The sequence below is a fragment of the Orcinus orca genome, chromosome 3, assembly GCF_937001465.1.
Source record: "Orcinus orca chromosome 3, mOrcOrc1.1, whole genome shotgun sequence".
NCBI classification, from domain to species: Eukaryota; Metazoa; Chordata; class Mammalia; order Artiodactyla; family Delphinidae; genus Orcinus; species Orcinus orca.
In genome coordinates, this window is record NC_064561.1 from 26,334,965 (window position 1) to 26,357,527 (window position 22,563).

The following is a 22,563-nucleotide window of genomic DNA, read 5'->3' on the forward strand; positions in this document are numbered from 1 at the left end:
AAACAATTAGATGTAAAATAGAAAATCAAAAACAGTAATCATCAGGGGAGTAGAATACAAATTCAGGGTATCTAAAATACGTTTGAAATTAAGAGATCAGCAACTTAAAATAAGCACGTATAAATATAGACTCCTATACAAAAACTTCATGGTAACCACAAAACAAAAATGCATAATAGATATACATACAAAACAGAAAAAGAACAGTCAGCTCTACCCACCACCAGTCCCTCCCATCAGGAAACATGCACAAGCCTCTTAGACAGCCTCATCCACCAGAAGGCAGACAGGAGAACCAAGAAGAACTACAATCCGGCAGCCTGTGGAACAAAAACCACATTCACAGAAAGAGAGACAAGATGAAAAGGCAGAGGGCTATGTACCAGATGAAGGAACAAGATACAACCCAGGAAAAACAACTAAATGAAGTGGACATAGGCAACCTTCCAGAAAAAGAATTCAGAATAATGATAGTGAAGATGATCCAGGACCTCGGAAAAAGAATGGAGGCAAAGGTCGAGAAAATGCAAGAAATGTTTAACAAAGACCTAGAAGAATTAAAAAACAAACAAACAGAGATGAACAATACAATAACTGAAATGAAAGCTACACTAGAAGGAATCAATAGGAAAATAACTGAGGCAGAAGAACGGATAAGTGACCTGGAAGACAGAATGGTGGACTTCACTGCTGAGGAACAGAATAAAGAAAAAAGAATGAAAAGAAACGAAGACAGCCTAAGAGACCTCTGGGACAACATTAAACACAACAACATTCGTATTATAGGGGTCCCAGAAGAAGAAGAGAGAGAGAAAGGACCTGGGAAAATATTTGAAGAAATTATAGTCGAAAACTTCCCTAACATGGGAAAGGAAATAGCCACCCAAGTCCAGAAAGCGCAGAGAGTCCCATACAGGATAACCCAAGAAGAAACACGCCGAGACACATAGTAATCAAACTGGCAATAATTAAAGACAAAGAAAAATTATTAAAGCAGCAAGGGAAAAATGACAAATAACATACAAGGGAACTCCCATAAAGTTAACAGCTGATTTCTCAGCAGAAACTTTACAAGCCAGAAGGGAGTGGCATGATATACTTAAACTGATGAAAGGGAAGAACCTACAGCCAAGATTACTCTACCCAGCAAGGATCTCATTCAGATTCGATGGAGAAATCAAAAGCTTTACAGACAAGCAAAAGCTAAGAGAATTCAGCACCACCAAACCAGCTCTACAACAAATGCTAAAGGAAATTCTCTAAGTGGAAACACAAGAGAAGAAAAGGACCTACAAAAACAAACCCAAAACAATTAAGAAAATGGTCATAGGAACATATATATCGATAATCACCTTAAAGGTGAATGGATTAAATGCTCCAACCAAAAGATACAGGCTTGCTGAATGGATACAAAAACAAGACCCATCTATATGCTGTCTACAAGAGATCCACTTCAGACTTAGGGCCACATATAGACTGAAAGTGAGGGGATGGAAAAGATATTCCATGCAAATGGAAGTCAAAAGAGAGCTGGAGTAGCAATACTCATATCAGATAAAATAGATTTTAAAATAAAGAATGTTACAAGAGACAAGAAAGTACACTACATAATGATCAAGGGATCAATCCAAGAAGAAGATATAACAATTATAAATATATATGCACCCAACATAGGAGCACCTCAATACATAAGGCAACTGCTAACAGCTATAAAAGAGGAAATTGACAGTAACACAATAGTGGGGGACTTTAACATCTCACTTATACCAATTGACAGATCATCCAAAATGAAAATAAATGAGGAAACAGAAGCTTTAAATGACAAAATACACCAGATAGATTTAATTGATATTTATAGGACATTCCATCCAAAAACAGCAGATTACACTTTCTTCTCAAGTGCGCATGGAACATTCTCCAGGATAGATCACACCTTGGGTCACAAATCAAGCCACAGTATATTTAAGAAAATTGAAATCACATCAAGCATCTTTTCTGACCACAACGCTATGAGATTAGAAATCAATTACAGGGAAAAATACGTAAAAAACACAAACACACGGAGGCTAAACAATACATTACTAAATAACCAAGAGATCACTGAAGAAATCATAGAGGAAATCAAAAATTACCTCAAGACAAATGACAATGGAAACACGACAATCCAAAACCTATGGGATGCAGCAAAGGCAGTTCTAAGAGGGAAGTTTATAGCTATACAAGCCTACCTCAAAAAACAAGAAAAATATCAAATAAATAATCTAACCTTACACCTAAAGGAACTAGAGAAAGAAGAATAAACAAAACCCAAAGTTAGCAGAAGGAAAGAAATCATAAAGATCAGAGCAGAAATAAATGAAATAGAAACAAAGTAAACAATAACAAAGATCAATAAAACTAAAAGCTGGTTCTTTGAGAAGATAAACAAAATTGATAAACCATTAGCCAGATTCATCAAGAAAAAGAGGGAGAGGACTCAAATCAATAAAATTAGAAATGAAAAAGGAGAAGTTACAACAGACACCACAGAAATACAAAGCATCCTAAGAGACTACTACAAGTAACTCTATGCTAATAAAATGGACAACCTGGAAGAAATGGCCAAATTCTTAGACAGGTATAAAAAAAAAAAAAAAAAAAAAAAACAGAAAAAGAAATCCAAACATAACACTAAAGTTAGTCACCAAATCACGACAAGAAAACAAAGAATGGGGGGAAAAACCTACAGAAACAAATCCAAAACAATTAACAAAATGGCAATAGGAACATACATATCGATAATTACCTTAAATGTAAATGAACTAAATGCTCCAACCAAAAGACACATACTGGCTGAATGGATACAAAAACAAGACCCATATATTTGCTGCCTACAAGAGACTCACTTCAGATCTAGAGACACATACAGACTGAAAGTGAGGGGATGGAAAAAGGTATTCCACGCTAATGGAAATCAAAAGAAAGCCAAAGTTGCAATACTTACATCAGGCAAAATAGACTTTAAAATAAAGACTGTTATAAGAGACAAAGAAGGACACTACATAATGATCAAAGGATCAATCTAAGAATATACAACAATTGTAAATATATATGCACCCTACACAGGAGCACCTCAATATATAAGGCAAATGTTAACAGACATAAAAGAAGAAATTGACAGTAACACAACAGTGGGGGACTTTAACACGCCACTTACATCAATGGATAGATCATCCAGACAGAAAAGCAATAAGGAAACACAGACCTTAAATGGCACATTAGACCAGACGGACTTAGTTGATATTTATAGGGCATTCCATCCGAAAGCAGCAGAATACACATTCTTCTCAAGTGCACATGGAACATTCTCCAGGACAGATCACATGCTGGGCAACAAAGCAAGCCTCTGTAAATTTAAGAAAACTGAAACTGTATCAAGCATCTTTTCTGACCACAACACTATGAGGCCAGAAATCAACTACATGAAAAAAACTGCAAAAAACACAAACACGTGGAGGTTAAACAATACACTACTAAACAACCAATGGATCACTGAAGAAATAAAGAGGAAATTAAAAAATACCTAGAGACAAATGAAAATGAAAACATAATAATCCAAAACCTATGAGATGCAGCAAAAGTAATACTAAGAGGGAAGTTTACAGCAATAAAGCTTACCTCAGGAAACAAGAAAAATCCCAAATAAACAACCTAACTTTAAGTCTAAAGCAACTAAAGAAGAACAAACAAAACCCAAAGTTAGTAGAAGGAAAGAACTCATAAAGGTCAGAAGAAATAAATGAAGTAGAGACTAAAAAAAACAATAGAAAAGACCAACAAACTAAAAGCTGGTTCTTTGAAAAGATGAACAAAATTGATAAACCTTTGGCCACACTCATCAAGAAAAAAGAGAGGGACTTCCCTGGAAGCACAGTGGTTAAGAATCCACCTGCCAACGCAGGGGACACGGGTTCAAGCCCTGGTCTGGGAAGATCCCACATGCTGTGGAGCAACTAAGCCCGTGCGCCACAACTACTGAGCCTGTGCTCCAGAGCCTGTGAGCCACAACTACTGAGCCCATGTGCCACAACTACTGAAGCCGGTGCACCTAGACCCCATGCTCCGCAACAAGAGAAGCTACCACACTGAGAAGCCCGCACACTGCAATGAAGAGTAGCCCCCCCGCTCGAGGCAACTAGAGCAAGTCCGCACGCAGCAACAAAGACCCAAAGCAGCCATAAATTAATTAATTTTTAAAAAGAAAAAGAAAAAAAGGGAGAAGGCCCAAATCAATAAAATCAGAAATGGAAAAGGAAAAGTTACAACCAACACCACAGAAATACAAAGGATCATAAGAGATGACTATGAGCAACTGTACACCACTAGAATGGACAACCTAGAAGAAATGTACAAATTCTTAGAAAGGAACAATTTCCCAAAACTGAACCAGGCAGAAATAGAAAATACGAACAGACTAATTACCAGTACTGAAATTGAATCACTAGTTAAAAAACTCCCAACAAGCAAAAGTCCAGGACCAGATGGCTTCACAGGCAAATTCTACCAAACATTAAGAGAAGAGTTAACACTTACCCTCCTGAAACTATTCCAAAAAATTGCAGAGGAAGGAACACTTCCAAACTCATTCTATGAGGCCACTACTACCCTGATACCAAAACCAGACAAAGATATCACAAAAAAAGAAAATTACAGGCCAGTATCACCGATGAACATAGACGCAAAAATCCTCAACAAAATAGTAGCAAACGAAGTCCAACAATACATTAAAAGGATCATACACCATGATCAAGTGGGACTTATCCCAGGGATGCAAGGATTTTTCAATATCCACAAATTAATTCAGTGTGATACACCACATTAACAAACTGAATAAAAACCATATGATCATCTCAGTAGATGCAGAAAAAGCTTTTGATAAAATTCAACATCCATTTATGATAAGAACTCTTCAGAAAGTGGGCATAGTGGGAACAAACCTCAACATAATAAAGGCCATATATGACAAACCCACATCTAACATCATACTCAATGGTGAAAAGTTGAAAGAATTTCCTCTAAGATCAGGAACAAGACAAGGATGCTCACTCTCACCACTTTCATTCAACATAGTTTTGGAAGTCCTAGCCACAGCAATGAGGAAGAAAAAAAAAGAAAAGAAATAAAAGGAATCCAAATTGGAAAAGAAGTAAAACTTTCACTGTCTGCAGATGACATGAAGATACAGATACATATGCAGATACATAGAAAATCCTAAAGATGCTACCAGAAAACTACTAGAGCTCATCAGTGAATGTGGTAAAGTTGCTGGATACAAAATTAATACACAGAAATCTGTTGCATTTCTATATACTAACAAAAAATATCAGAAAGAGAAATTAAGGAAACAATCCCATTTACCATCACATCAAAAAGAATAAAATACCTAGGAATAAACCTACCCAAGGAGGCAAAAGACCTGTACTCCAAAAACTATAAGATGCTGATTTAAAGAAAGTGAAGATGATACAAAGAGACGAAAACATATACAGTGTTCTTGTGTCAGAAGCATCAGTATTATTAAAATGACCATAGTACCAAAGCAATCTACAGAATTCAGTGCAGTTCCTATCAAGTTACCAATGACATTTTTCACAGAACTGGAACGAAATTTTTTTTAATTTGTATGGATACACAGAAGACCCCAAATAGCCAAAACACTCTTCAGAAAGAAGAATGGAGCTGGAGGAATCACGCTCCCTGACTTCAGACTATACTACAAAGCTACAGTCATCAAACAGTATGGTACTCACAAAAAAAGATACATAGATCAATGGAACAGGACAGAAAGCCCAGAAATAAACCCATGCACTTATGGTCAATTAATCTATGACAAAGGAGGCAAGAATATACAATGGAGAAAAGACGGTCTCTTCCATAAGTGGTGCTGGGAAAACTGGACAGCTACGTGTAAAAGAATGAAATTAGAACATTCTCTAACACCATGCACAAAAATAAACTCAAAATGGATTAAGGACCTAAATGTAAGACTGGATACTATAAAACGCCTAGAGGAAAACATAGGCAGAACACTGTTTGACATAAATTGCAGTGATTTTTTTTGAATCTGTCTCCTAGAGTAATGGAAATGAAAACAAAAATAAACAAATGGGACCTAATTAAATTTAGAAGCTTTTGCACAGCAAAGGAAAACCATAAACAAAACGAAAAGACAACCTATGAACTGGGAGAAAATATTTGCAAATGATGCCATCGACAAAGGATTAATTTCCAAAATATACAAACAGCTCATACAGCTTAATATCCAAAAAACAAACAACGCAGTGAAAAAATAGGCAGAAGATCTAAACAGACATTTCTCCAAAGAAGACAGACAAATGGCCAAGAGGCACATGAAAAGATGCTCAATATCACTGATTATTAGAGAAATGCATATCAAAACTACAATAAGGAAAAAATAAATAAATAAACTACAATAAGGTGTTTCCTCACACCAGTCAGAATGACTATCATTAAAAAGTCTACAAATAATAAATGCTGGAGAGGGTGTGGAGAAAAAGGAACCCTCCTACACTGTTGGTGGGAATGTAAATAGGTGCAACCACTATGGAGAACAGCATGGAGATTCCTTAAAAAACTAAAAATAGAGTTACTATATGATCCAGCAATCCCACTCCTGGGCATGTATCTGGAGAAGACTCTAATTTGAAAAGATACATGCACCCCAATGTCCACTGCAGCACTATTTACAGTAGCCAAGACATGAAGGCAACCTAAATGTCTACTGACAGAGGAATGGATAAAGATGTGGTATATATACATACAATGGAATATTACTCAGCCATAAAAAAGAATGAAATAATGCCACTTGCAGCATCATGGATGGACCTAGAGATTATCATATTAAGTGAAGTAAGTCAGACAGAGAAAGAAAAATACCATATAATAATCACTTATTTGTGGAATCTAAAAAAATGACACAAATGAACTTATTTACAAAACAGAAATAAACTCAGACATAGAAAACAAACTTGTGGTCATGAAAGGGGATAGCAGGGGGTGGGGGAGATGAATTAGGAGTTTGGGATTAACATATACACTATTGTATATAAAGGAGATAACCAACAAGGACCTACTGTATAGCACAGGGAACGATACTCAATATCTTGTAATAACTTATAAGGGAAAAGAATCTGAAAAAGAATATTACATATACATGTATAACTGAATCACTTTGCTGTACACTTGAAACTAACACAACACTGTGGATTAACTATACTTCAATAAAAAAAAGAAAAAAACTAAACGGCCTTATGAATTAGAGCAAGTTAGTTAAATGTATGCTTTAGCTCCCAGACTGAGGAATTACAATTATTATCCCTTAACTATGTAATAGAGGTGTTATGAGAATTGAATGAGATATTAAATTAGGATGTAGCAATGAACTAAATCTGAAAGGTGATTATTATCAATAGGTGTATTTTGCCAACACATTCTTTTCTCCCACAGCTATTCCAGCTTAAAAACTCAACATCTGTGACAGCTGTTGACAACAAAGCTGTATATTTTAAAGACACCAATTCCCAAAAAGAGGGTATCCACCATATAGAGGGTTGAGCTTGTTCTCCTGGGATAAAGGTCCTTAGTTGCTTCTCCTAGTCTCTTAGGTGGCAGCAAACAGGATGGGGGAGGGCCAATTCTACCCCAAGCAGTAGAACCTCTTTTCAGTGATAAACTCTCCCAGTCTCTAAAACTAATGACTAAAGGTCACAACACCAACTATCCTCATTCCCAACATTTTGCACCCATTTTCCAGAAATGCTTGGTACTGTTCCAAACATTTATTGTGAAACAACCAAGAAGAGCAAAATTCCCCACCCAAAGGTGGAAGGGCAAAAGAATAAGGACTTCTACAGCAGTTACACCGTTACAGTTACACCGTTACACAGAATCTTCCATAATGACACACTGCTTCAAAACTACCTCTTAGGGCTTCCCTGGTGGTGCAGTGGTTAAGAATCCGCCTGCCAATGCAGGGGACACAGGTTCAAGCCCTGTTCCGGGATGATCCCACATGCCGTGGAGCAACTAAGCCCGTGCGCCACAGCTAATGAGCCTGCGCTCTAGAGCCCGCATGGCACAACTACTGAAGCCCGCACGCCTAGAGCCCGTGCTCCGCAACAAGAGAAGCCACCGCAGTGAGAAGCCCGTGCACTGCAATGAAGAGTAGCCCCTGCTCACCACAACCAGAGAAAGCCCGCGTGCAGCAATGAAGACCCAATGCAGCCAAAAATAAATAAAGTAAATTTATTAAAAAAGGCAAACAAAACAAACTACCTCCTATACCAGGGAGCCATATACAAAAGGCACATTAATACTTAGATGGCCAAGTGACACTGAGGAGGAAGGTGTAACAACATGCTTTTTGGGGATGCCTTCACACTTCTGTGGGTCTCAAGAATATCCATATTTTATTCAAAGTTTTTGATATTAAAGTACATAAAAAGTTAATGATCTAATTTCCCAATGTGTGACCTGAGGAATATTTGTCCCTAGGAATGTTAAATGGTTACTCAACAAAAGGGTTGTGAGGTTAGGAAAACACCACGTTAACCAAACTTATACTGCCTTTATGCAGAATTTCTTGGAAACTTCAAGATGCTAGGTGTTAATGTGCATTACAGACCCCAATAGGTGAACAGAGCAGATCTCATTTCTCAAACTTATTTGATCAAAAAATCCTCCACCCTGCCCTCAAGCTGACCTCAAGGACTAGTAGTTATTCCGAAAAAACAAAAACCAACGACAGCTAGGGGAAAGGCTAAATTAATTCCCCTAGTTACTACTTTCTTATTCACAGCTCTGGCTCACCAGTCCCAATACAGTTTTGTGAGCCTTTCAAGGGAGAGAAGACTGTGGTCCATCAGAAACAATATTTACCAGTAGATTTTCTGTACCTGGGCTCATTCAAAACTATTCAACAACAGCTCCTAGGGGCAGGAAGACACTGCAGTAACAGAGAACTACCTCTCTAAAGCAATGAGATGGGGCAAATGATTTATTTATGAGCAGCAATGGTACCACCTGAAGAGAGCCGCAGCTTCAATCTCTTTTCATAGCCCTTTCCACCAGGTCCTACCCTACGTTTTTTTGGTTCTCCGTTTGAAAATATGTTGAGGCTTACTATGTACATTAGGCAAGGTAAAAGGTCAAGTAAAATAATAGGAAAGATCAAAGAACTTCTTACAAAGGTTCATCCCCGGGACTGCTCACAACACTAATCCAAACCTTAAAAGCCAAATCCAAGAGCTGACTGGTGTGGCCCAGGCAGCTCACACATACCCAAGGGCTCCTAAATTGTGCCCCTTCCAAATCTGAGGGTTTCAGCTGATCCTTAAGGGTCCACATATTTGACAAAAAAAAAGGTTGACATCAAGAAAAATATAAACCTCTTTATAAATAAAAATGTCTATGAATAAGCAGATATTGCATATGATGGCTAGAATCCCTGCAGCTCCTCTTTTATATGTCACTGCCTTAGGCCACTGCTCCCTTTTACTATCTTGAGGGAACTGGTTCCTCACAATAGTAAGCAGCACTTCTGAATCATCAGAGTAGATGTTAAAATTTTTTGACATACCCATCAGGATGGCTATCATCCAAATAAGAGAAAATAACAAGTGTTGGTGAGGATATGGAAAAATCAGAAAACTTGTGCATTGCTGGTGGGAATGTAAAACAATACAGCTGAGAAACAGTTTAGTAGTCCCTCAAAAAGTTAAACATAGAATTACTATATGATCTAGCAATTCCACTTCTGGATATATACCCAAAGGAATCGAAAGCAGGAATTCAAACAGATACGTGTACACCCATGTTCAGAGCAGCATTATTTCCAATAGCCAAAAGGTGGAAACAACCCTAGTGGTCATTGACAGATGAAAAGATAAACAAAATGTGGTATATACACACATTGGAACATTATCCAGTAATAAAAAGGAATGAAATTCTGATACATGCTACAACATGGATGAACCTTGAAAACATTATGCTAAATGAAATAAATCAGATAGAAAAGACAAATAATATACGATTCCACTTATATGAAGTACCAGAATAGGCAAATTCATGGAGACAGAAAGAGAAGAGAGGTTACCAGAGGCTGGGAGAGTACAGTTTCTGTTTGGGGTGATGAAAATATTCTGGATATTTCAGAACAGTGGTGATGGTTATACAAAACTGTCAATGCACTTAATGCCACTGAATTGTACACAATATGGTTTAAATGGCAAATTTTATGTTTATTTTACCACAAGAAAAATTTTTATTATTATTATTGTTTTTTTTTTTTTTTTGGCTACGCCGTGCATGGCTTCCAGGATCTTTTTGTTCCCTAACCAGGAATCGAACCCGTGCCCCCTGCAGTGGAAGCACGGAGTCCTAACCACTGGACCACCAAGGAATTCACCACAAGGAAATTAAAAAAAAAAAAAAAAAAAGTCTGTGGTAAAACAGGCCAACACATTTATACTGTTATATACCACGGTTTATTTTGATCTTTCCTAAACTCTGCTAGTTCATGTTCATCATTTCTTTCAGGTGGCAGAGTTCTTGGGTTCTCTCTCTGTAGGTGGTAGTTGTCCTGACCCCTAATTTAAATCAGTCATTCCTCCTGAGATTTAATCCCCAAGATGAAAGGAAGGGAAGAGGGGGAGGGAAGGAGGAAGGACCCCCACACACTCCATCCAAACTGTTACACTTCAAATGTCCCACTCAACAATTCCTTGCTTTCTGAAAACTACTTAGCAGGAGTTCAACAAAACAAACCTTCAGATGCTTACTAAATCAAGCCACTACCTATTTCATGGTACAGTAGAAATCAGAGATCCCCAAATCTCCAAACCACTGAGGAGGAAGAGGCTGACTATGCAAGGAACGCATTGGAGAAAAGGCGGGGGCTGCGTTCTCCCTTCATCATGTAATATAAATCCTGTGAACATGACTGCAGAGAAATTGCTACTCTCTGCCCTTCAACAGCAGTTCTCTAGACTCCAAAATCTGAAAAACAAGTAAGTAAATTTCAATGTAGATGGTTATCCTAATTAGATGTTAATACAATCGGGATATGGATCCTTCTGCCATAACACCTTGTGAACTCTTTATCCCTGGGTCAACCCAATAGTCTCCTTTTATCTTCACACTCAGAATTTAAAAAATAAGGGGGTAAATTAGGTTGGCCACAATATGTTAATTAAATAATTAAAAGCACATTTTCCTGAGGATCCTGAGGAGCTAAGAAAATATACTAAATCTCAAAAGTGATCTCTCCTTGGAATTCTGTCTTAGACAGACACAAGCCCTCTCAGAATTTTATTCAATTCTTTTCCAAAGGCTTTGGCACAACGTTAATCTTTGGGCTACAGAGACAACACACCAGAGCTTATTTAAACCACTTTGGGAACCAATAAGAAAGATCATTAAAGCAGGTTTCTAGATCAGCATGAGGTGAATGGGAAGAGTTTTTATTTCTGAAAACTACTGACGGTTAAGATACTAGTAGGGTCTTTCTGCAGCCTTGATACCTGCCAATTAAGTTGTTCAAAGCACAAGAATAAGAGCATGAGACAGTTTTAGATAGAACCAAAGAATGCATTTCTAACCCCAGCCACCTTTGATTACTCCTGGTAACAAATATTCAGTTTATATTTGATGTAACTGTTTACAGATTACAGAAACACTGCTATACCTTGTCATTTAACAAAACCTAGTGAAGTAATTAGGGTTAGTATTAGCACCCCCCACCCTCTGTCTAACCACTTGTACATGAATTTAAAAAGTTCAGCAAGGGGCTTCCCTGGTGGCGCAGTGGTTGAGAGTCCGCCTGCCGATGCAGGGGACGCGGGTTCGTGCCCCGGTCTGGGAAGATCCCACATGCCGCGGAGCGGCTGGGCCCGTGAGCCATGGCCGCTGAGCCTGCGCGTCCGGAGCCTGTGCTCCGCAACGGGAGAGGCCACAGCAGTGAGAGGCCCGCGTACCGCAAAAAAAACCACCAAAAAAAAAAAAAAAAAAAAAAAAAAAGTTCAGCAAGGACAAGAGTTGTCCAAGGTCAGCCAGTAAATGGATGCCTCTGTGCAAACCTATCATCACAAAGACCATCTCTACTCTCAGTGCCTCAAAAGTCATCTCTAGAGAACTCTCGAATCTACCTCTTCATCCTAAACACACCAGTGCACCATCCCTACCATCTGAGATCCAGGTATTTCCCTGGATCACCCGCATCCCATGACCTCGGACACAACATGCCACCTCCCCACCCAAACATTCCTATTCTGCCAATAGTATCATCACTCTCAGACATCCAGGCATGTAACACTGATCTCAGCCTTGACTCTTTCCTTCCTCCTCCCCACTTGCTTTGTTATTAAATCACGTCAGTCTCGTTTATCAAAAATACACTGACGACTTACCTTGTACAGAGCATGCATGTACCTGTCTGACTTTGCCTTTCCCACCTTCTCAACCCTTGCTTGGACCTCATCATTTTCTATTTACCATCCCAATATTTGCCCTGCATGTCTTCTTGCTTTCAGCCTCTCCCTCTCTCCAGTTCTTATGCCCCGTTATAAAATTATTTTCCCTAAACTACCACATCATATTAGCACTGTGCTCATAAGTTTTTAGCAACTCCCGTTATCTCTTGGATAATATTCAAAATACTCAGACACAAGAAAACTATCTTTCCAACCCCATCTTCCACTACTCTTTGATAAATATAACATTAGTATTAGTTTGGTCTTACAATTTTCCCCCAAATCCTTGAAGTACTTACAATCCCACTTCACTCCACTAAGGATGTCCAGCAGTGAGACTCCAGCTTTTCATGCCTTTGCCCATAACGTTTTTCCTCTTTCTCCTCCCCAACCCCTTGTCTCTTCTACCAGAGATTGTAAAATTTTTGAGAATGACCATTACATCTCATGTCTGTTTCACCACAGTGCCAAAAGCAATGCTATGCCCAGCACAGGCATGCGGACAAGAGCTGACTGACAGCAAACAGGAAATCTCCTAAGACCACAGGTCATTCTGGATAAGGAGTCAAGAGGTGCGACGTTCTTCATGTAGAAAGAGTACATTACAAAGAAGTCAGTCATTCAGTATATATTTATTAAGTCTCTTTTAAATGCTCCAAAGTATCTTGTACAAGCTTGTTCATTTGAGTCTTGAACCACTGTAGTATTGTATAGTAAAAATATTTAACACTGTACTCCTGAATTTTCTTTTAAATTTCCAGGAACAGTAGTGTTTGAATTTCAGTCAATTTTAAAGACCTGAAATAATTTTTGTCTACGGAGGAGAGGGTAGAGGAAAAGAGGAGGATTAAAACTTATTTAAACCAACTGAATCCAGGCACTGGACTAATACATGTTCTTTTTTTAATTTTAATTTTATTTTATTTGGCCACGCCATGCAGCATGCAGGATCTTAGCTCCCTGACCAAGGATCAAACCCTGTCCCCTGCATTGGGAGCACAGAGTCTTAACCACTGGACTGCCAGGGAAGCCCCTGGACTAATAAATGTTGTACTATACTCTCTATCTTTCGCATGCACGCTCTCTCTCTCTCTCTCTCTCATACACACACATTTTTAACTAAGACAAAGTACTTTATCCAGGTTAAACATTGGAGTTTTAAAGAATCATTTCGTTTTCTGAGCTGTTCTGCAAAAATCTACAAGATGTAAAAAGGGAACAGTACAATTAAAGGTAGCAGCATAAAAACAGCGGTGCACGTGAGATCACACTTGAGCCGCCCAGCAAGATTGCAGGGAAACATCCATCATAGAGGACACTGGGGACATACCCTAACAACTTCAGTGCTCTTGTTATCAGGCATCTGGACTCTTCCTCAAAATTTATTGTCTCCTCCCTCCCTTCTCAGAGTTGATGCTTTTCACAAGTAGCATGAATGTATACTAGAGACAATTTTGAAATTCCCTTCGAATTCCTTCCTAGTGTGAAATGGGCTATATAAACCACCAGCTCAGGACTATAGAGGTACAGAGGTTGTGGCGCAGGGCTACAAAGGGGTTGTGAATACAGTTTTGCAATCATTTCTTTCAAAACTGAGAAAGGCTGCCTGCCTCTTTGGCTCCAATACTCCTAAAGACTTGCTCTTTGAGAAACAAACTCTAGATTCAAGATAAAATGTTCTGCTTTAAAATTGAGTATTTGGAATTTCATTCCAGATTCTTACTTGCCTTCTTTTATTTGTAAATACAAGAATTCCCCCTCTTACTTTGCAGGGATATTGTGATTCATGATAATATGTAAGGAATCTAGCCCTGGCACAAAACAGACAATAAATGGTGGCTATTTTTTGTTTCCTGATTCCTTCGTCAGTGTAAGATGTTCCTGGGATGTGGCTGCTATTGAATGTATAAACCTAAACTCAATTCAGAATCCTAGATTGTCTGAATTCCACACTTAATTATCACAAAAACCCAACTGCCTGGAACTAGGGTGAATAAAGGATATGCAGGCAACACAGGTCATTTAACACCCTCGCTCCAGCTTTATGAGGGTGAAATGTTCAACATGCTGGTTTAATCAGCAAAAGAATCTTTGGAGTCACAAAGTAATTCATAAAGTTGCAAACTAGTCATCTCTACACACAGTAAAGAATTGGTGGATAAATTACAAGGGGAAAGGCTTCTTCAGAGAAATTACTGCTCTTATTGTTCAAAAAATTACATACAATTTATCTTTTTTATAGTATTTATACTGGCTTCACCAAAGAAGCTGAGCAACTCGAGGGAATGGATTTATACAAAATTTATCTTTGTACTCGTAATACCTTACACAGTTTCTAACGAACACACACACATACAAACACACAGTTTAATCTATACTATACTTGTCTCAACAGGGTTCAGAATAAATCAAAGGAGGCAGACTATCCCAATTGCTGGGAAAACATAGCTTTGAATAGAATCAGCAGCTCTCAGAAGAGAAATACAAAGAGTAAAAAGAATCTGGTCCCACCCTTCCATTAGACACTCATAATTCTTATATCCCCCTACAATCAGAAAACAGAATAAAATTCATTTACAGTAATTCATTAGTTTTTAACCTGGGAGATAGAAAATCAGCAAGTTATTATTCTAAGCTATAAAACAAATGTAACAAGGTCCTAATAAGTTCACTCTACCAAGAGTATGTACATTTTAAAACAAGAGACAAAAAACTGAAGGCTTTGTTTTTTTGGCCATGTTGCACGGCTTGCAGGATTTTAGTTCCCCAATCAGGGATTGAACCTTGGCCCCAGCAGTGAAAGCACCGAGTCCTAACCACTGGACCGCCAGGGAATTCCCAAAAAACTGAAGATTTAAAGCAAAGATCTCAAACTGGATTGCAGCCACAAATCAATGCCTACATATGAGTTTTGTTCAGCCCACACATTAGTGTTTTGAAAAAATTAAATTTTAACTGCCAGCACTTAAGTTGGAAATTTCATATAAAATTTCTGTATCCTGTTATCAAATGCCACTCCCTTGGGGGAGAAATATCAGACCTGACAACATTGGGTACATATTCTCAGGAAGATCACTTGAATTGAAGTGAGAGTTATCACTTGAAACGGGCCTGTGCTTTCCAGCTTGCTCCACTCTCCAACCAGGCCCATTTTACAAGTAGGGAATCTTAAAGATTCTCAAGGGCTTCCCTGGTGTCGCAGTGGTTGAGAGTCCGCCTGCCAATGCAGAGGACATGTGTTCGTGGCCCGGTCCGGGAAGATCCCACATGCTGCGGAGCGGCTAGGCCCGTGAGCCATGGCCGCTGAGCCTGCGCGTCCGGAGCCTGTGCCCCACAACGGGAGAGGCCACAACAGTGAGAGGCCCGCGTACCGCAAAAAAAAAAAGAAAAAAAGATTCTCCAAACCACAGAATTAGCAAAAAGCTTGTTTGGGAACACAGGTAACTCCAGGACTTTCATTCTTAACCATTTTGCAACTCGACCTCCAAAATGAAAGGGAATGTGAAAACAGGTATTTAAAAGAACTGTACATGAATGTCTACTGCAGCTTAATTCACAGTAGCCCAAAATCTGGAAGCAACCCAAATATTCACCAATTGGTAAATGGACAGACAAATCGTGGTACATCCGTATAATAACAAGTACTCAATTGATAACTTGAAACAACATGAATCTCAAAAGCATTATGTTAAGTAAAAGCAGTCAGACTCGAAAGACAACACATTCTATGATTGCATTTATATGAAATTCCGGAAAAGAAAAAACTACAGTGATAGAAAGTAAATCAGTAATTGGGGCTGGGGTGAAGGGGAGCACGAGGGAACTTTTTGTGGTGACGGAAACATTCTATATCATGACTGCAGAGGAGGTTAAACAATTGCATACATTTGTCAAAACTAAAAATTGTGTGAATTTATGTAAATTATACCTCAATAAAGCTAGTTCTAAAAAGAGATGTTCAGAAAAGGCTATAAAACTAGAGAGAAGAGTACTGCCATCTCTACCTGGGAAAGTTTCAGGCAAGGTGAGATTTGAATTGGGTCTCATCACAGAACAAGTTTAAGGCACATAAGAAGTAAAAAACACAAGCTATAACTAGTAATATTCTGCACTGTAGCCTATGAGAAGTGACAACTCTGAATACAAAGAAAAATGCTTCGAAAAAGGAAATTCATAGAGATGGATAATTAGTACCTAGATAGGTATCAAAGACAAGTTGATTTCACAAGATTTCCCAAGAGGGAATCAACTCAGACATATATTGCTGTTCATATGCAAAATAAACAGTAATGTGAAAGAATTTTTGTTTTCTTTTTAAATAGAGCAAAATGAAAAGTAAGACTCAAAAAAGGGAAAGGAAACCTAAAGAGAGTAAAGGAAGGGATGGCGGCAAGGAGATGAAGTAAAGGTAAGGGACACACTGGGTCAGAATCAAAGGTACCTGGTGACCACAGATGAGAAGACAGAAGGGAGGCGTGTCAGACCTTGATGAGGGGCTAAAAGAAAAACTAAAAACTAGGGGGAAAGAGACCAAAGTCAGAGCTACAGAGACCTGAGTGCAAAGCAGGCCCAAGAGAATTAAAGGACAAGGGAAAGCAAAAATGTTCTTTCCTCCTAAATCTCACAAAGTAGTCCCTTCCTCTTCCATCTCCACCTCTGCCTTAGTTGAGGCCTTCTCATACCCAACCCCACCCTACACATCTTGTACACCTTTTAGACTTCCCTGACTTCCTTCACTAGTCTTCAAACCCAGTTCAAATGCCGTCTTTTCTGGGAAGCTTCTCCAACTTGCCCAGGCAGAGTTAGTAGCCCATCTTCCATATTCTCAGGACATGTTGTTCTAAATACTATAATGTTGAACTGCAATGTCTGTCTCCTCTACTCATCAATGGGCAACTCCAGCAGAGGATTCAGTAGTAAGGATGTAAACTCTTACTAAAAACAGTTCAAAAAGCTATAAAGTCTACCTCATCTTTTACAACACAAGTAGGATGTTTGAAGCCTTGCTGTTTAAAGGGTACAGTGAGGGAATTCCCTGGCAGTCCAGTGGTTAGGACTCAGTGCTTTCACTGCCAAGGGTCCAGGTTCAATCCTTGGTTGGGGAACTAAGATACTGCAAGCTGAGCAGTGAGGCCAGGAAAAAAAAAAAAAGGGTACAGTGAATCTTTCAAACAAGAGTATATCCACCCTGCCCCTTGTTTCTCCCTATAACATCAAGGACATTTTAAGTTTTGTTTTCATAATGCTTTAAATTTCTTGGTGAATGGCAAACATATAATAGGGAAGAAGGCAAATTGTACCAGGAATGGTGTGTAACAGTCAAAGGAACTTCCTCTACAAAACAAAAGGGGCAGCTTAAATTCGCCAAGACAAAACATTATCCGGAAGAAAATAAGTGTCAACAAAGAATCTGAAGAAAACTGAAGAAGGACAAAAAATCAGCAAGCTCATGACGCTTTCGTCAGAAACTTGTCAACATCAATAATACCCAAAGATAAATGAGTGGAAACATGACTTTGTAACAAAAAATGTAAAAGTGGTTTTGGCGTTAAAAGGACAGAATGACAGGATGATCAGAGTTGCTGGGAATTAGTGGAGAGATGAGTAGTTTAGAAAGCTGTTGGGGCAGGAGAGTTCCAATATAGATTTTTGGAAGGAATGTCATGAACTGGCATTGAAAAGGTATACTGTCATGAAGAGGCACACAAGGCTTGGCTGGCAATGGAATGGGATTGCAGTCACAAAGTACCATTTTCTCTCTCCCTCTCTTTTCTCTTTCAAATCAAAACCGCAAGTCCTGAGACTGACAACCTGTGACAATGACTAAGCTTCACCCGCTGACAGGGCTGGGGCCTGGAGGCCCCTGGAGGGGGTGGCCTTGGCGGGGAGATGGCCTCTCCCAGCTGCCCTGGGGCCAGGCTGGCTCCTCTGGGCTTCCAGGGAAGTTCCATCCATCCATTTTCAAAGATGTCAAACCACCCTTCTAACTATGGGGCTTCCTGTCAGGGCCAGACCAGGGAAGGCTATTTTCTATTCTGGGGGATTGTTGTAATTTAAATGATTGTTTTAATAAAAATTCTAAGTTGTAAAAAAAAAAAAAAAAAAAGGCATACTGTCACGAAAAGGCATACAAGGCTTGGCTGGCAATGGAATGGGATTGCAGTCACAAAGTACCACTGCAGTCCCCTGCATCAAACTCCCTCCACATCTAGCCTTCCCCATTGGGGTAAATCAGACTTATTAGCCAGAATGATTTTACAGTGCTTCTCCCCCAAAGGGACCCTGCTACATAGATGAATAATTATCCCAAACAGCTAAGAAATAAGAGGTTTCACTCACATTTGCCAAACACCCAAAGACCAAGTGTGCCAAGAGCTAATGACAAATCCAAGGACAAAGCACAAGGTCTTTTTGTTGTTGTTTTTTGGGAGTGTGCGCACCTGGAAGGAATATTCAATGAGTCTAACTAACGGAATGTACCTGAAAAAAATTAACAAAAGAATTCAAGGGGTTTTTAGACATCATCGAAATAGCTTCTCTATAAACTTCCTTACAAGAAAGGGTCAATTTTAACATGAAGACTTTTTGTATGAGAAGATGGTGATTAATTACTCCCTTCCAAGTCAGAAAGCCCAACATCTCTACTAATAGCAGACTGACTTCACTGCCTTCCGGATAAGCAGTTTTTAGCGATTCACTCATTTATTTAAGTAGTTCAGAAGCACTAAAAGGTGAGAGGCACTGGAGATATAGAAATAAGAGGCAGACTCTGACCTCAAGTTGCTCGCTGTTAAGTGGGTAGAGAAATGCTGTAGGGTGGGGAAAGTCCTAATAAAGAGAAACTGAGAGGCAATCACTAAGAGAAAGAAAATTGAATCCAGATTTGGGATGTGGTTTCAAGCGGCCTGAAGCATTAGCATATTCAAAGTACAAGAGTTTGAGAACACAATAACTAACAATTTCCCAATATCCCTCTGTGAGATAGAAAAACATCCCCACTATTAACAAATTAATAAATTGAATTACTCATAGTCACCCAGGCAAACATAGGTTAACTAGAACTAGAAACAAGATTGAACGCCACATGATGCTTTTCAGCTTTAAGAGGTCAATATATTCTCTTTCCTGAACTTTCATGCTCATGCTTGAAATCCAGTTCAAATCAACAAGACTGGTGAAATATTACATAAAAACAAAACAAAAAACTACACATGAAAAAGTATTTGCCTGTGTAATATTTTTAGTTACGGCATCTCTGCTTCATTGGGCACTTAGCACCACCTGACATTTTCCAAGGAAGGGGAGTGGCGGCAACCTAAAAATTTTGGGGGTCTTCTTTGAAAAAGCACTCCACCTTATTTAGGTAATTCTAGAAACATCTCAGGCAACAACACAATCAATGTGGCTTCCAAATTAACTATATGTGTATATATATATATATATACATATATATATATATAAAATATATAAATAAGAGCTAAGTGTGTTATCTATTCACTTGACCAACCTCTCTTCAAACAGCTGTACAGTTTTGTTACGAATGATGTGTTAAATGCACTTTTAAACCTCAACAGGACCATACCCTTGAATATACTGAGGTTCTTAGAGACATCTTAAAGCCAAATTTTTTTTCAATCACAATGCATCTCTAAAGTAAATAGGACTTAATAGTCCAACATTTACTTTAAATGGTTTTTCAGGAAAACACCTATTTGCAAATAAAATAAAAATATAGAATACAATGTTGCCATGTGCTCTTACTCTAAAAATTCTTCAAGGCAGGAGATATGTACATTCTGCAAGTGCTCAAATATTACTCGAAGTTCACGTTTATATATGCTGCAATAAGTTAACATCTAAGTACTTAAAACCCAGAGACTGATGTCTTGGAACATGGGTTGACAAACAAATTACAGCCTTCAAATACAGCCTGTTCTTATAAATAAAGTTTTACTGGGTTATAGCCCCAAACATATTGTCTATGGCTGTTTTCATGCTACAATTTGCAGACCTCAGTAGCTGTTACAGACACTACATGGTCCACAAAGCCTAAATATTTACTACTTGACCCTGTACAGGAAGTCTGTACAGGTTACACTATCTTAGAATCATTAGCACCAATGATCTGACAAATTTATGTCCAGTCTAAGAGTTTATCTACTCTGAAAGACAAACTACTGAATACGGTGAAAGAGGATTCATCCCCAAAACATCCAAGTACAAACCCACATGGAAACAAACCTCTGCTGAATCACTGAAAGTCTCGTAGTTGTCAATCTTGACTAAAAACTAAACTTTAAAAGCGAACAGGGAATTTAGTTCTCTTAATCTTTTAAAACTGTGCTACATTAATAGAATCAATATGCAAACTCACTGTATTTTCATTGTCACTTGTATTTAGTTCACCACCACAAGGAGCCATAATTATTCCTTTATTCCTTACACTGGCATCCAAGAACCCACACATGTTAAACTAGTAAACCAGACGAGACATAGTTTTTGTAAAAGCTTGTTTCCCCCTGTCATGACAGACAGAAAATGGGATAGTAAGTGGAGGATCCCAAATCTCTTCTTTTGGATATATTTAGCCTCTTCTATGATTACTAGTCTAAAAATTCCAAAGATGCTTTATCAATCATATAAAAGAATTACATCCAAATAAGTCCTGTTGGATCTATTTACCATTCTTAGAATAAGAGAAAAAATAAGGTAATATTTTTATTTGTCATAAAAATTATATTTAATAGCTGAAGTCTATCAAATAATCAGGGATTATATTTTCATATATCATTCTTAACAGAACTGTGAGTCAATCATATCAAATTAATACAGAAATCGATAAATCATTTATTTACCAATTATTATTTTTCTCCAATTAACAAAATAGGAGATAATGCAAATTCCTAAATAAAAACAGTCAACTCTTGAATAGCCCCTGCACGATATACCTAAGGCACGTTCCTAACCATAAGTGTTTAACCAAAGATGCAACAACAGCCTGGTACCCTTGACAATACCATTGCAGTCACAGATTGTAAGGTTATGTTAACATGAAACTAAATTAAGCATCTAATACGGCGGACAAGATGCCAAAATAATCGTGAACCAAATAAAGTAAAATAAGTTACTTTCTAATTACTCATACCATTTCCTCTTTCATCTTTGGTGTTTCTCCTAGCTATTGTGGATTACAAGAAAATGGGGAAAAAAATATTTAGAAGTACAACCAAGTGACAAACAGTTTACCACAAATCACAAGATTTACAAAGAAATCTTATTTTCTGCTTTTTTAAAAAGAAATAAGTCAGCTCTTGATCCTATTTCTCACCTGCAGGGTATTCGCAAGACAGAGTCTTAAAGAACCTTCAAACCTAAATAATTTTTTCATGGCTCAGTTTTCTCACGAAGCTAATTTAAGTTAGCTACTAATTTATGTAAGCAGGAGGGGCAAATTACTACTAAGCTAGGGCAAACACGAGGGGCCTGATCTTTAGAAGGTATCCTGATGAAAAAACGGAGACCCCGCCCAGCCCTTAACTTTTCTCGGCTTTTCTAGTCCTGGCTTCCTCTGTGCAAAATCCAGAAAAACATAACTTCCTCCTCACTGCTTCTATCTGAGGCCTGGTGCAGAAATTTAGACCGCTAGTTATCCAAGTACCTTCTTAAGGCTCAAGCTCGCTCAGAAACAGCAAAAAGGTTTGCCTTCTTGGGTTAAAGGAGGGCAATTACAGGGTTTGGCGGCCGGGTTTGTCAGGAAGCGTAAGGCCGAGAAAGAGGGCGAATCCAGAGACTGAGCTCCATCTAGTCCCAGGAACCACCCACAAGGGGCGGCTAGACTGCCCTCGGTACTTCTCTGCCTCCTCTGCTCGGGTGGGGAGAGCGGTGGGTCGGGGTCAAGCTCCCCTGAGCTACTTCATCGTCCGATATGACTCGCCTTCGGACACCCGAAACGCCCCCGGCCCGGCTCCCTTGCCCTTTGCCCTGTCTCCTCCCCTCTCAGTGACCCACCACCACCGGTCCCCTCCCATCTAACATG

At 38.7% G+C, this 22,563-nt stretch overlaps 1 protein-coding gene across 5 annotated transcripts in view; it reads right to left on the bottom strand.

The window, feature by feature from the left end:
- The window catches only part of CREBRF (CREB3 regulatory factor), a 67,204-nt gene that overhangs the window by 43,686 nt on the left and 955 nt on the right, over nt 1–22,563 (bottom strand). Inside the window, exon 1 of one of the 5 annotated variants that reach the window (XM_033432084.2) lies at nt 21,856–22,510. The exons of the other annotated variants lie outside the window; for them this stretch is intronic. The gene's annotated coding sequence lies outside the window, so the exon portion shown is untranslated. Of the gene's footprint in view, nt 1–21,855; nt 22,511–22,563 lie in introns of those variants that run through there. 5 annotated transcript variants of the gene reach the window in all.